At 35.9% G+C, this 15411-nt stretch overlaps 2 non-coding genes across 2 annotated transcripts; both read right to left on the bottom strand.

The window, feature by feature from the left end:
* Positions 1-2799: 2799 nt before the first annotated feature.
* Positions 2800-2906, bottom strand: LOC128282986 (small nucleolar RNA R71). The gene has a single exon (XR_008273332.1). It is a non-coding gene; the product is annotated as a small nucleolar RNA R71 (small nucleolar RNA).
* Positions 2907-8171: 5265 nt separating this feature from the next.
* On the bottom strand, positions 8172-8276 carry LOC128282842 (small nucleolar RNA R71). Its single transcript, XR_008273195.1, has one exon. It is a non-coding gene; the product is annotated as a small nucleolar RNA R71 (small nucleolar RNA).
* Between the last annotated feature and the right edge of the window lie 7135 nt (positions 8277-15411).

The raw sequence follows: 15411 nt of genomic DNA, 5'->3' as shown, positions 1-15411 counted from the left end.
TTCAATTAAGTCCCTAGACTTAATGAAAATTTAAAATTGAGTTGTAAATTAAAATGTGGATCAAAATTGAATCTTTTATTTGAAAATCTAAAAATTTATTTTTCCATTTAGGGAATAATTTCTTAGGAAATTGTGTCAAAATAAATTCCTAGGAAAGATTGGAGGGGTTACAAGTGGTCCCGCTTAAGTTCCAATCACCTAGACAGAATTTATTTAAACATACTAAACCCGAATATATACTCTAAATCATTTATTCAAAAATAAAAACGAGAAATTAAGTATCTGATAAAATGAACGAGATTTTATGCCGTTCAATTTTATCACCCTAATAATGTTTTAGGCGCTGAGCATTAACTCGGAAATTACCTCCCTTACCTTGGAGTTCAACAACTCCATATGGATAGACTTGATGAATCGTAAATGGACCGGACCAACGTGATTTTAACTTACCTAGAAAGAACCTTAATCTGGAATTGAACAACAAGACTTGCTGACCTGCTTCAAATTCTCGAACTCGAATGTGTTGGTCATGCCATTTCTTAAGTCTTTCTTTAAGTAATTTGGCATTTTCATATGAGAACATTCGAAACTCTTCTAACTCATTAAGTTGGAACATCTGTTTTTCTTTCGCGAATTTAGGATCTAAATTATGCTGTTGAAGAGCCCAGTAAGCTTTGTGCTCTAACTCCAAGTGTAGATGACATGCTTTCCCAAAGACCAACCTGTAAGGTGTGATAAACCATAATATATACATATTTTTACCCTATGCTTGGCATATTTATGGATGATTTTTCTTGGTTTCGTTGAATTCGATGCTCCTAATCCTTTAAAATCATGTTTTATGCTTAGACAAGCATTTGAAGGCGAAAAAAGGAAGAAACGGGCCAAAAAGGACAAAATGGGCCTAATTCATCATGGCACATGGCCTAGGCACTTCCACACGGGTGATCCACATGCCTGTGTGTGACACACGGGTAGACCAGATACCGGTGTGTCATGGCCGTGTCGACACTAAACTAATCAGAATTACACAAGGCTTGAGCACCATCCCACGGGCATGGCACACGGCAGTGTCCCTGTCGAGCCCAAGTCTAATTCTACTTGGAAAAGACTAATTTTGGGCTATTTTGGGCATTCCAAGGTCTATATAAACACCCTAGAAGAGGATTAAAGGGACACATGGAGAATAGAAGGTAGAAAATACTCAATGACAGCCATTGGAATCAGCTCGGAAGCAGGATCTACTTTAAGAATGAAGATCTCCATTCAATTTCTTTAGAAGTTCTTTGGGTTCTTTATGTTTTGTTGTTTTCCCAATCTTGAGATGTTTTCTATTATTATGAACTAAACTCCTTAAATACCTAAGGGAGATGAAACCTAAGATGGATCTTATTACTATTTGAATTATATGATAAATACTTATTCTTCTTCTTAATTGTGAGTTTTAATCCTTGCTTTAATATTCCAGGGTATTAATTCAAGTTTTGATGTGCTTATTCAGTGGAGCAAAAGTCCCTGTTTAAGAATAGACCACCTACAATTAAGTGGAGTTGGATGCATCCTAGAGATAAGACGACATAAATCTGCAGGATTAGAGTCAAATCTAATAAGGGGATCCATAGATCGAGTTAATGCGACAATAGAAGTTTTAATTAGAAAGAGATTTCAATTAATCAATCTAGAGTCAGTTGTTTTTAGTCTCAAAAGAGATATTAACATAAATCAGGGATTTCTACAGATTAAGTCAAGTGAATAAATCGTCTAATTCAGAAGTGATAAGTGAAGTCTAGGTAGATTTTTCCTTGGGTATTGTCTTCTCTATCGGTTTTTCGAAAATATTTTTCAACCTTTATCTCTGTCGTGATCTTAGTTAGTTAGATATTTAATTTTAGTTTTTAAAACATCCCTTCAATTCTTAGGCTAGATAATAAAAAGATAGTAATTACTAGTACTTTTAGTCCTCGTGGATACGATATTTCCAGTCTCACCACAACTATACTACTATTTGATAGGTGCGCTTGCCTTAGTCAAATTTTTAGTTAGTTTCACGACCATCAAGTTTTTGGCACTGTTTTCGGGAACTAAGATATTAAGAACACTTAATTTTTATTACTTTAGCCATTTTTACTTTTATTGGCATTTACTTTTTTGTTTTTAGTTTAATTTTTTCTTTTCTAAAATTTTTCTTTTCTTTACTTCTGGCAGGTTTTTATGATTTATGACTAGAAGAAACCCATCAGGACCTTTACTTTTTGACAGTGAAATTGAACGCACAGTTCGCAAAAATCATAGAGAAATAAGGCGAAGCATACAATACATAGAGGAAGAGCTAGAGGATGATATCTATACTACAACTGAGGAGATGGCTGATAATCAAAATAATCCGCTACCTCCTGTGGTTGCTGCAAATCCAGTAGATCAGAATCCTGCTCCTCGTAATATGTATCTTATGCTAAACCTATTTTAACAGGAACTGAATCGAGTATAGTTAGACTTGCTATTACTGCAAATAATTTTGAACTGAAATCTAACACGATTCAAATGATACAATAGTTTGTTCAGTTTGATGGTTTGCAGGACGAGGATCCAAACACTTATTTAGCAAAATTTCTGGAATTCTACGACACCTTTAAGATTAATGGCGTTTCTGACGATGCCATCCGCCTTCGGTTATTTCCCTTTTCATTGAGGAATAAGGCTAAACAGTGGTTGAACTCGTTACCACGAGGGTCAATCACCACTTGGGAACAAATGACGGAAAAAATTTTATTTAAATATTTTCCACCATCTAAAACGGCTAAATTGAGGAATGATATCTCTTCTTTTGTGTAGATTGATTTAGAAACACTTTATGATGCATAGGAGAGATACAAGGATTTATTAAGAAGGTGCCCTCACCATGGGTTACCTTTATGGCTACAGGTTCAGACTTTTTACAATGGTGTGAACCCCTCAACGAAGCAACTAATCGATACAGCCGTCGGTGGAACTTTAAACAATAAAACACCTGTAGAGGCTTACGAATTTATTGAAGAGATGTTACTAAATAAATATCAGTGGCAAGTCATGAGAACAAAGCCAAAAAAAGCAGCTGGTGTTTTCAACCTGGACGCGGTCACTATGCTATCTAACCAGGTAGAACTTTTAAATAAAAAGATTGATGGTTTGTATGGTTCTACTCAGGTACATTCAGTGATGAGGTGTGATTCAAATGGAAGAGGAGTGCACAATACAGATTATTCATCCTTCAACCCTAGCACCAAGTAGGAACAAGTCCACTATATGGGTAATAATTCTAGACCTCAAAATAACCCGTATAGTAACACTTATAATGCAGGTTGGAGGAACCATCCCAATTTTTTGTAAGGTAGTCAAGGGAATCAAAACCCACAACATCCTCCAGGTTTTCAACAACCACCTTACCAACAATAGAAGAAATCGAACCTTGAAGAGATGCTTACAAAATTCATCTCGGTGTCAGAAACTCGTTTTCAGAATACTGAAACAGTGCTTAAGAATCAGCAAGCGTCGATTCAAGGACTCGAAACTCAAATAGGATAGCTTGCTAAGTTGATTTCTAAACAACCACAAGGTAACTTGCCAAGTAACACCGAAACTAACCCAAGAGAATAGCTTCATACGATTACTGTTCGAGATGAAGAAGGGTTAGTTGATCCTGACCTAGAACCGAGACAAGGACTTGTGGTAAGTAAAGGTAAGGATGAGATGAACCACAGTAACCAAAAACCAGTAAGTAGAGAGTATAAACCTCGTGTGCCATACCCCAATGCGACAAGGAAAGTCCACATAGATGAACAGTTTAGTAAATTCCTTAAATTATTAAAAAAATTACATATTAACTTACCGTTTATTGAAGCTCTTTCACAGATGCCAAACACAGTGAAATTTTTAAAGGAGCTCTTGGCTAATAAAAGAAAGTTAGATGATGCGTCACATGTAGAGTTAAACACAGTTTGCTCAGCCATTCTACAGAATAAACTACCCAACAAGTTGAAAGATTTAGAGAGTTTTGCGATTCCTTGTTTAATTGGTAGTTTAAATGTTAATAATGCTTTAGCTGACTTAGGGACAAGTATTAACGTTATGCCATACAAGATGTTTAAACAACTAGGATTAGGGAAACCCAAACAAACTAGGAGGAGCATTCAATTGGCTGAAAAACCATTAGATTTCCTAGGGGTATAATTGAAGATGTTCTTGTTAAAATTGACAAATTTATATTCCCAGTTGATTTTGTTTTCTTAGACATAGATGAGGATAGTGACGTACCTTTAATTCTAGGTAGACCCTTTTTAGCAACTGCTAGAACTATCATCGATGTTGGCAGAGGTGAATTAATACTTCGTGTAGGAGATGACACGATTAAACTTCAAGCTCATGATTCTGCTAATATATCTAGTAATTGAGACGATTGTTTAATTTCTGTTAACTTGAGTAATGTTAAAGCGCAAACTTCTTTGTAGGAACCCTCTAGGAAGAACGTGATAGAGCTTCATTCTAATCCATGCAACAAAAATAGAGCGACTCACGAAGAAAAAAGACTTCAGATCGATGAAATAGACGAATGGCGAACACATGTCAAAGAGAAACCAAAAGTACACGATGGATCCAAGTGACACTACAACGAGTGTGGAGATGAAACAAAGCAATTTAAGGTCAGGGACAAAGTATTGTTAGATTGAAAGGACCCTAGAATTTCTACTTCAGAGCTTAATACAAATGGAGCGACTCCTTTTACGGTACTTAATGTTTTCCCATACGGCACAGTTTAGGTACATCATTCTAAATTCGGTGCTTTCAAAGTAAATATTAGTCGACTTAGACCGTATGTGGATAATAAAATTAACAGTGAGAAAGAGGGGTCTCAACTCCTTGAACCATCATGACCGTGCACATATGAGGTGAGTCGACCTTAGACTCTAAATAAGTGCTTCTCGGGAGGCAACTCGAGCATTAACACCACTAACCCATTTATTTTATCTATTTTTTGTGTTTTTATAAAGGTACAGTGACCCACACGGCTTGGACACACGGGCGTGTCCTTGGCTGTGTGGAAATAGAGCTGAAACTTCCCAAAATCAACATGCACAATGCCTACGATAAATCCATACGGGCGTGCGACACGGTTGTGTAAACCACACAGCCTGGACACACGGTCGTGTTCTAGGCCGTGTGAAACCTAGAGCTAAATTTTCAAATTTTAAATAAGTCAGTGAGCTCCACGGGTAAGGCACACGGCCTTGTGTTCGGACACATGGGCGTAGGAGAAGTGAACAACGAAGAACACAGTCGTGTAAACCACACGGCCTAGACACACGGGCGTGTCTCTAATGTAACTCCCCTAACGCACATCCGTCGCCGAATTAGGGTTATGAGGCATTACTGATTATTTTACGATTAAAATAAATACGCGTTATAAATTACAGAACAACATTTTTATCACATCAATGCTTATAACATAATCAAATTCCAAATCTTAAATAATCATATCAATCACAATACAACTTAATTTAACATAGTCCAAAATATATCAAAACAATTTATACAATACATAACATGTATACAATAATAATTTTCATTATTGGATTATTAGACTTATTTTGCATTGACCATGAGCATACTTATAAACCATATATATATAACAACTTATAAAAGCTCAACTAACATATCATGACCAAAAGTTAGGTGCACATATTTTTTTTTCCTTAGCAATTCAATTCTCTCATATGAATCTAATACCCAAATTAATTAAATTACCATAACAACCAAATCAAATGTCATTCATACCATTAATTTGGTCCATAAGTGAACACCGAATACTTATCATGCATATGTCCTAGTTCTTATCTAACTAGCACATATCTACTTAAGCATAATTAACAACTATCGCATATCATAAGGCCAAAACTTATAGCAACTATACATACAACATATATTTGGATTACATTCTTGACATATGCTCAAACCAAAATCACACATATGCACAACCCTAAGTATTATACCCAACCATAAATCTCATGAACTTGTGTATAAATGCCGAACCATTGAACAACCGTACTCTTTAATTTGTTCTAACATATAACCAAAAATATTTATCAACTAATGATAAACCGTAATTTATACATATTTCTATCCCATGCTTAGCATATTTTATGGATGATTTTTCCTTAAAATTGGTGAATTCAATGCTCTTAATGCCTTAATTTCATGTTTTATACTTAGGTGAGCATAGGAGAGTGAACGGAATGAGAAACGGGTCAAAAACGGAGAAAATGGGCCAACGTACGAAATCAACACGGCCTAGACCTCCTCACACGGGCAGACCACACGGCCGTGTCAATTTGGCTGAATCGAAGCACGACTCACACGGGTAGACCACACGCCAGTGCCATTCTAACAGGCTCGAGCACGGCCTGAAGTAATCGCACACGGGCGTGTCACACGGGCATGTCCCTGCCGAGTCCAAGTTGAGTCCAATTCAGAAAAGGATAATTTTGAGGGTTCTTAGGCATTCCAAAGCCTATAAATACACCCTAAAGGAGGAGGAAAAGATGGGGCCGCTGGAAGGAAGGAAGGAATTACTCGAAGGAATTCGATTGATCCATCTCAGAAGCCGGATTCATCATCAAGACTGAAGATCTCCCCTCAATTTCCCTTTAGGAGTGTTGGGTTTTCTTTATGTTTTGTATTCATTATTCTTCTGAGATGTTTTCCTTTTTAGTTATGAACTAAATCCCCTAAATACCTAAGGTGAATGAAACCTAAGACGAATCTTGTTATTATTTTCTAAATTGTATGATAAATATTTGACTTGTTCTTAATTATGTGTTCTTAATTCTTGTTTTGATATTCCATGATATTGATTCAAGTTAAGCTCTTATTCAGAGGAGGAATAGACCTTGTCTAAGAGTACAATTGTCATAATTAAGCGGAGTTGATTGCGCGCCTAGAGATAGGATGATAAGATTTTGCCAGATTAGGGTGAAACCTAATAAGGGGATCCATAGATCGAGTTAATGCAACCCTAGGAAGTTAATTAGAAAGAGATTTCAATTATTCAACCTAGGGTTAGACGTTGTTAGTCTCGAGAGAGATAATAATATAACTTAAGGATTTCTACGGATCAAGTCAAATGAATAAATCGTTCGATTTAGAGTCAAAATAACAAGTGAAGTCTAGGTGGATTTTTCCTTAGGTATTGTCTCAATCAATTGAGTTTTCCAAAAGTAATTCCCCAATTCTATTTTCTGTGAATTCTTAGTTTAGTTAATTAGTTAGTTAAAACAAACCCCATTATTCTTAGGCTAGATAATAAAAAGACAGTCATTACTAGTACTTTTAGTTCCTTTGGGTTCGACAATCTGGTCTTGCTAAAACTATACTACTGTTCGATAGGTGCACTTGCCTTCGTGGTGATAATAGTTAGTTTCAAGAATGATTAATTATAAATTTATAAAACTTATCACACAAAATCACGATCAAGTTTTTGGCGCCGTTGTCGGGGAACTAAGATATTAGGAACACTCGATTTTTATGACTTTAGCCATTTACTTTTACTGCAATTTAAATTTTATTCTAATTTTTATTACTAATTCTTTCTTTTCCCTTTTTCTGGCAGGTTTTTATAGTTTATGACTAGAAGAAACCCGTCAGGACCATTACTTTTTGACAGTGAGATCGATCGCATAGTTTGCAGAAACCAAAGAGAAATAAGGCAAAGCTTAAGATACACAGAGAACGAGCAAGTGGATGATATTCAAACCCCAACCGAGGAGATGGCTGAAAACCAAGAAAATCTGCTACCTCCTACGATTGTTGTTAATCAGAATCCTGCTCTGTGCACTAAGTATGATTATGCTAAACCTAATTTAATAGGAACTGAGTCAAGTATGGTTAGACCTGCTATTGCTACAAATAATTTTGAACTGAAACATAACACAATTCAAATGATACAACATTTCCTAGAATTTTGCGATACCTTTAAAATTAATGGTGTTTCTGATGATGCCATTCGCCTTCGGTTGTTTCCCTTTTCGTTAAGGAATCCGCTAAACAATGGTTGAAGTCGTTACCACGAGGGTCAATCACTACTTGGGAACAAATAACCAAAAACTTTTTATTAAAATATTTTCCACCGGCTAAAACAGCCAAATTACGTAATGATATCTCTTCTTTTGTGCAGATGGATTTAGAAACACTCTAGATGCACGAGAGAGATACAATGACCTTTTGAGAAGGTGCCCTCACCATGGATTACCGCTTTGGCTACAGGTTCAAACGTTCCATAATGGCCTGAATCCTTCGACTCGGCAGATGATTGATGCAGCCGCTGGAGGAACTATCAATAATAAGACACCTGAGGCGGCTTACGAATTTATTGAGGAGATGTCACTGAATAACTATCAGTGGCAAGTTATGAGAACAAAGCCGACAAAAGTAGCTGGTGTTTTCAACCTCAACGTGGTTACTATGCTATCTAACCAAGTAGAACTCTTAAATAAAAAGATTAAAGGTTTGTGTGGTTCTACTCAGGTACATGCAGTGATGAGGTACGATTCAAATGGAGGAGGTGCGTGTACAGAATATCTACCCTTCAACCCTAGCATCGAGGAGGAACAAATCTAATATATAGGTAACAATAACTCTAGACCCCAAAACAATTCATATAGTAACACTTACAATGCAAGTTGGAGCAACCACCCAAATTTCTCATGGGAAGGCCAAGGAAATCAAAGACCACCTCCAAACTACCAACAAGCACCCTACCAATAGGAAAAGAAGTCAAACCTTGAAGAGATGCTCTCAAAATTTATATCGGTGTCAAAAACTCATTTTCAGAATACTGAGACAGCACTTAAGAATCAATAAGCATCGATCCAAAGGTTCGAGACTCAGATTGGACAGCTTGCCAAGTTGATTTCTGAACGACCACAAGGCAACTTGCCAAGCAACACAAAATCTAACCCAATGGAGCAACTCAACGTGATTACTAGTCAAGATGAAGAAGGGTTAGTCACACCTGTACCAGAACCAAGGCAAGAAACTGAGATAAGCAAAGGTAAAGGTGAGGTCGACCACAATGAGCAGAAATCGATAAGTATAGAATACAAACCTCGTGTGCCATACCCCAATGCGACAAGGAAAGACCACTCAGATGAACAATTTGGTAAATTCCTTAAACTTTTAAAGAAATTACATATTAACTTACCATTTATTGAAGCACTTTTTTAGATGCCAAACACAGTCAAATTTTTAAAGGAGCTTCTAGCAAATAAACGAAAGTTAGATGAAAGGTCGCATGTGGAGCTGAACGCGGTTTGCTCAGCCATTCTTCAGAATAAGCTACCCAAAAAATTGAAAGACCCAAAGAGTTTTACAATTCCTTACTTAATTGGTAGTTTAGATGTTAATAATGCATTAGCTGATTTAAGGGCTAGTATTAACGTCATGCCTTACAAGATGTTTAAACAACTAGGTCTTGGGAAACCCAAACAGACTAAGATGAGCCTTCAATTAGCAGATAAAACTATTAGATTTCCTAGGGGTATTATTGAAGATATGTTAGCTAAAATCGATAAATTTATATTTCCCGTTGACTTCGTTATTCTAAACATAGAGGAGGATAGCAACACTCTTTTGATTTTAGGAAGACCCTTTTTAGCAGCTACTAAAATGATTATTGATGTTAGCACAGGCGAGCTCACACTTCGTGTGGGAGACGAAACAATCATCCTTCAAGCTCTTAATTCTGGTAACACATTAAAAATTGAAAGTGATTGTCTAAACCATTCTGCTAAAACTAATAACATGGTGCAACCTACTTTGTAGGAAATGAGTTTGAAGGAAGTACATTAGCCATTTTCAAGCAATAGTAGAGGGCCTATTCTGAAGAACGAAGGCTACAAATCAAGGAGCTAGATGAATGGCAGACACATAAACCGAGAACACACGATAAACTAAAACTACGCCAGGATGAGCTTAATACCTTTCCAAATCAACTTAAGGTTGGAGATAAAGTTTTATTAGATGCCGTAGATCCTCACATTGTCACTACCAAACCAAATGAATAAATGCCTCTTATAGTACTTAGCATTTTTCCATTCGGTACAGTCGAGGTAAGTCATCCCAAGTTCGGCATTTTTAAGGTAAAAAACACCTGTTTAAAACCTTATTTTGATAAGATGGATAGCAAGAATGAGGAGTATAAACTCCTCGAACCACCATGACCATTTAGTGGATAGGTAAGTCTAGCTTAAACTATAAATAAGCGCTTCTCGGGAGGCAACCCGAGCACTAACAATATTAATTTATTTAAATTTTAGTATTTAACACCTAACTTACTAACGGAGATCTTCAATACAGGTTTTCCACACAGATACGGCCAAGAACACGGGCGTGCTTAAGACCGTGTAAAAACAGGGCAAAGATTTTTCCCAAACATGGGCTACGATAAATCGCTACAGCTGTGCGACATGGCCGTGGGCGAACCTACCAAAACAACACTGGAGTGTGACATGCTCGTGACTTGAAATCGTGGCTGAGCCTGTCAAATTTACACGGGTGCATGACACGTCCGTGCCAAGCAACCGTGGGCGAACCTGCCAAAAAAACACGGGCGTACGCCTGTATACACGAGCGTGATAGAAGCGAACAGAGATCGACACAGCCGTGTAACAAGGCTGTGTACACCAATACGCCTAATTTTGAAAACTACGAAATGCACGGGCTGAGATTAGAGCACACGGGTGTGCCCCACGGTGGTGTTCCCTAATTTCTCTATAAACACCTATTATTTATTTTATTTTTATCTCTATATTTTGAAACTATTTTTTTATTTCTTTTTAATACTATTTTATCCTGAGTTTTTACAATTTTTATTCTTCGGCTATTTAATTACGAGCAATTATGCTTCAGTATACCTCTTAAAGAGTTCTGAATTTTATCACAGTTATAAAGAGCTCCTTAGCTCATGATCACATAAGAACTAAAAACTCCACGGGGAAAGGTTCTCCACGACTGCCATGTCCTGCTCGACCACGACCATAGCCAACTTCAGATATAATATTCTTTTGGCGCAGGACTTATGGACTAATGAACCTCTACCACCACCAGAGTATCCTCCTCCACCCTCACACTGATTATTCTCCCAAACTCCAGTTCAAGGAAATTCATTCATCACTCAGGAAGTTTCACTTCTCTCCCTATCTTATTTTTATACATCTATCTTTGTACATTAAAGGCAATATACATATTAAGTGTGGCGAGGTATTCATTTTTATATCAGAAAAATCCCTGAATGATTGTCTTGTTCTCCTGAAAAGCTCTAATATCATGTTTAGGATAAATTTTGATTGATTTATGACTTTTATTGATATATCTTAAATTAAAACATAGGCATTTATGCATTAATTGTTTAAACTTTAAGATATTAGAGAATTAAGCATGACAAGTTGATTTTTAAGAATTTAAAATTTTAAGTTGTTTCCCCAAGTTTAGGTGTTATCTTGAATTGGAATTCACAAGTTTAAAACATCAAAAAGTCATAATTTTTGTGAGATCTTGAGCCTTTAGAGTATCTATTATTTCTTTAATGCTCACTTTCATTATGAGTGTGTCAGTATTGAATTGTTATTCTAGAACTTGGTTGATTATGCATATCAAGACCACACTATTTGATTTGATATGTCAAAATGATAAAGGCACTTAGGTTTAACCCACTCACTCCATAAAAGCCTACCTTCAAAATTAACCCTTAGTGAACCCCCTTGAGCCTAACAAACGATTCATTGATTTACCCTCGATATTAACCCATAACTCATTATTGTTGTAATCCCTTAAATTAATTCGATTCCTATTTTTGTCGAGATTTGAGTTGGAATAATTGCTTAGCTATGTTTTATTCTATTTTTTAATTTGACTTGTTCTTAAAAAAAATACATGTATACATATTAGTAGTAGTGATCTTCTGAGCTAAAGAAGTTAAAATCCTTATTCTGAGAAAAAACTCTATTGTACGCAATTGATGACTAGTCATTTTTCTAGTTAGGCAATTTTTCAATTCAATCTCGATTCTAACCCTTTCTTCCAGTTTGTGACCACACCCTCTAACCAAAGCCACGTTATAACCTTCTAAAGACCTTTTGATTGATGTTTCATCTCAATTTATAGTGGTGGAGATTTGATTTTCATGCAAGCCTATGGTAATAACATTTCATTATTGACTATTGAGTGCTTCATTTATTGTTCTTAAACACCTTGAGTGATTTGAGTGAATCTTTAGTGAGGATGTGAAACTCTATGACATTTTGAATCAAAGGTAATTACTTAGACGAGGGGAGACACCTATGTTTTCTTGATAAAATACTCAACTTGGAATGTTTGAAACTTTGATGTTCTTTCAGTTGAATTTCAATTTGAAACTTTGATGTTCTTTCAGTTGAATTTTCAATATATGGTTGCCTATGGATTATTTTGAGATATTATTGGTAGAGATTATAAGTTGAGAAGAATTTATTTTGATTATGAGTTAAGGATTTTGCTTGAGGACAGGCAAATGCTTAAGTGTGGGGGTATTTGATAAACTGTAATTGATACATATTTCTATCCCATGCTTAGCATATTTTATGGATGATTTTTCCTTAAAATTGGTGAATTCGATGCTCCTAATGCCTTAATTTCATGTTTTATAGTTGGGTGAGCATAGGAGAGTGAAAGGAATGAGAAATTGGCAAAAAATGGAGAAAATGGGCCAACGCATGAAATCAACACGGCCTGGACCTCCTCACACGGGTAGACCACACGGCCGTGTCAATTTGGTTGAATCGAAGCACGACCCACACGGGTGGACCACACGCTCGTGCCATTCTAATAGGCTCGAGTACGGCCTGAAGTAATTGCACACGGGCGTGTCACACGGGCATGTCCTTGCTGAGCCCAAGTTGAATCCAATTCGGAAAAGGCTAATTTTGAGGGTTCTTAGGCATTCCAAAGCCTATAAAAACACCTTAAAGGAGGAGGAAAAGAGGGGAGCACAGGAAGGAAGGAAGGAATTACTCAAAGGAAGCCGATTGATCCATCTCAGAAGCCGGATTCATCATCAAGACTGAAGATCTCCCCTCAATTTCCCTTCAGGAGTTTTGGGTTTTCTTTATGTTTTGTATTCATTATTCTTCTGAGATGTTTTCCTTTTTAGTTATGAACTAAATCCCCTAAATACCTAAGGGGAATGAAACCTAAGACAAATCTTGTTATTATTTTCTAAATTGTATGATAAATATTTGACTTGTTCTTAATTATGTGCTCTTAATTCTTGTTTTGATATTCCAGGATATTGATTCAAGTTAAGCTCTTATTCAGAGGAGGAGTAGACCCTGTCTAAGAGTATAATTATCATAATTAAGTGGAGTTGATTGCGCGCCTAGAGATAGGGTGACAAGATTTTGCCAGATTAGGGTGAAACCTAATAAGGGGATCCATAGATTGAGTTAATGCAACCCTAGGAAGTTAATTAGAAAGAGGTTTCAATTATTCAACCTAGGGTTAGACGTCGTTAGTCTCGAGAGAGATAATAATATAACTTAGGGATTTCTATGGATCAAGTCAAATGAATAAATCGTCCGATTCAAAATCAAAATAACAAGTGAAGTCCAGGTGGATTTTTTCTTAGGTATTGTCTCAACAATCGAGTTTTCCAAAAGTAATTCTCCAATTCTATTTTCTGTGAATTCTTAGTTTAGCTAATTAGTTAGTTAAAACAAACCCCATTATTCTTAGGCTAGATAATAAAAAGACAGTCATTACTAGTACTTTTAGTTCCTTTGGGTTCGACAATCCGGTCTTGCTAAAACTATACTACTGTTCGATAGGTACACTTACCTTCATCATGATAATAGTTAGTTTCAAGAACGATCAATTATAAATTTATAAAACTTATCACACAAAATCATGATCAACTAAGTAAGATTTTATCCATCATTACAAGACATTAACCACCTATAGACATATTTAAAACATAAATCTCTCATGCAATGAAACAAACATTTCGAAACAAATTTAAAATTTAACAAGGTCAATTATATGCATATAATCGAAATCACCAACCAACCTATATACACAAAATAAATATCACAAACATCGTCCATTTATATCACATATCATAGTAACTAAAGTAGGCTTATGCCATGATCAAACCAAAACCGAATTTGAACATTTAAATAAGCCATTTTCGCATGGCTTTTGTACAAAACCAAGGTTCATCACATCAAAACACCATTATCCTATACATGCCATAATTTAAGTTTGATGATTTAAATACCAAAGCTATGGATAATGTGGTGAACTTTGCTGACGATCCCCGAGCTCATAACTAGCTTCAAAATCTATAAAATAGAGTATACAAATACACACAGAGTAAGCTAACTTAGCTTAGTAAGTCATAAGCAAATAACAACTCAATAATATAGTCAACTCCTTAAAATTTAAGCTGAACCAATTTACTATATCAATGTCATATTTAGTTTCAACTTAAACATTCCATAACCACACATGTTTAACATAACTATCACTTTGGTCGAATACTTATAAGGTTAAAATTTTACAAATTTTCATTCAACTTTCAAAGCCAAATATCATTACACGTTCAAATATACTTCCACTCATTTACACAAGCTCACAAAAAAAAATTTAACTTCATATACCAACATCACTCATTTGGTCGAATACACAAGATCATATATAACATCACACATGTACATTACCTATATGACCGAATATATATGGTCATTTAGCTCAGTTTACTTACTCAAATACCACATCAGCATGAAGTCTTGTAGGCATAAGCTTACAATAAATCACTGGCATAAAACCTGCTATGCCTAAACCTTTATCACATACCGACACAAGGCCTGCTAGACTCAAAGTCTAATTTTTATACATTGGCAATAAGCCTGCTAGGCATAAAGCCTAATTCAATTCACCAGCACAAGGCTTGCTAGGCTCAAAGCCTGCTTTACTATCAAATCATTATCGACCTTCTGAGCTTCACAAATCTGTTGAATAAATAACGGTCTTCCTTTTAACTCGGCTATTATTGCACCATCATCTGACATAACCATATGTGCATTCATTGTATGCAAAGCAAACAGGGTTTTTTGACTTAGAGCATTAGCAACAACATTAGCCTTTTCCGAGTGATAATCAGTCACAAGTTCATAGTTTTTTAGCAATTCTACGTATCGGCGTTGTCTCAAATTCATATCTTTCTGAGTCATCAAGTACTTCAGGCTTTTGTGATCGAAATAAACATGACATTTTTCACCAAATGAATAGTGACTCCAAATTTTCAATGCAAATACAATAGCTGCCAACTCTAGATTGTGTGTCGGATAGTTC

Source organism: Gossypium arboreum, chromosome 10 (genome assembly GCF_025698485.1).
Source record: "Gossypium arboreum isolate Shixiya-1 chromosome 10, ASM2569848v2, whole genome shotgun sequence".
Lineage (NCBI taxonomy): Eukaryota > Viridiplantae > Streptophyta > Magnoliopsida > Malvales > Malvaceae > Gossypium > Gossypium arboreum.
Note: the sequence above shows the minus strand (reverse complement) of the source record. Positions and strands in the feature narration are given on the sequence as shown.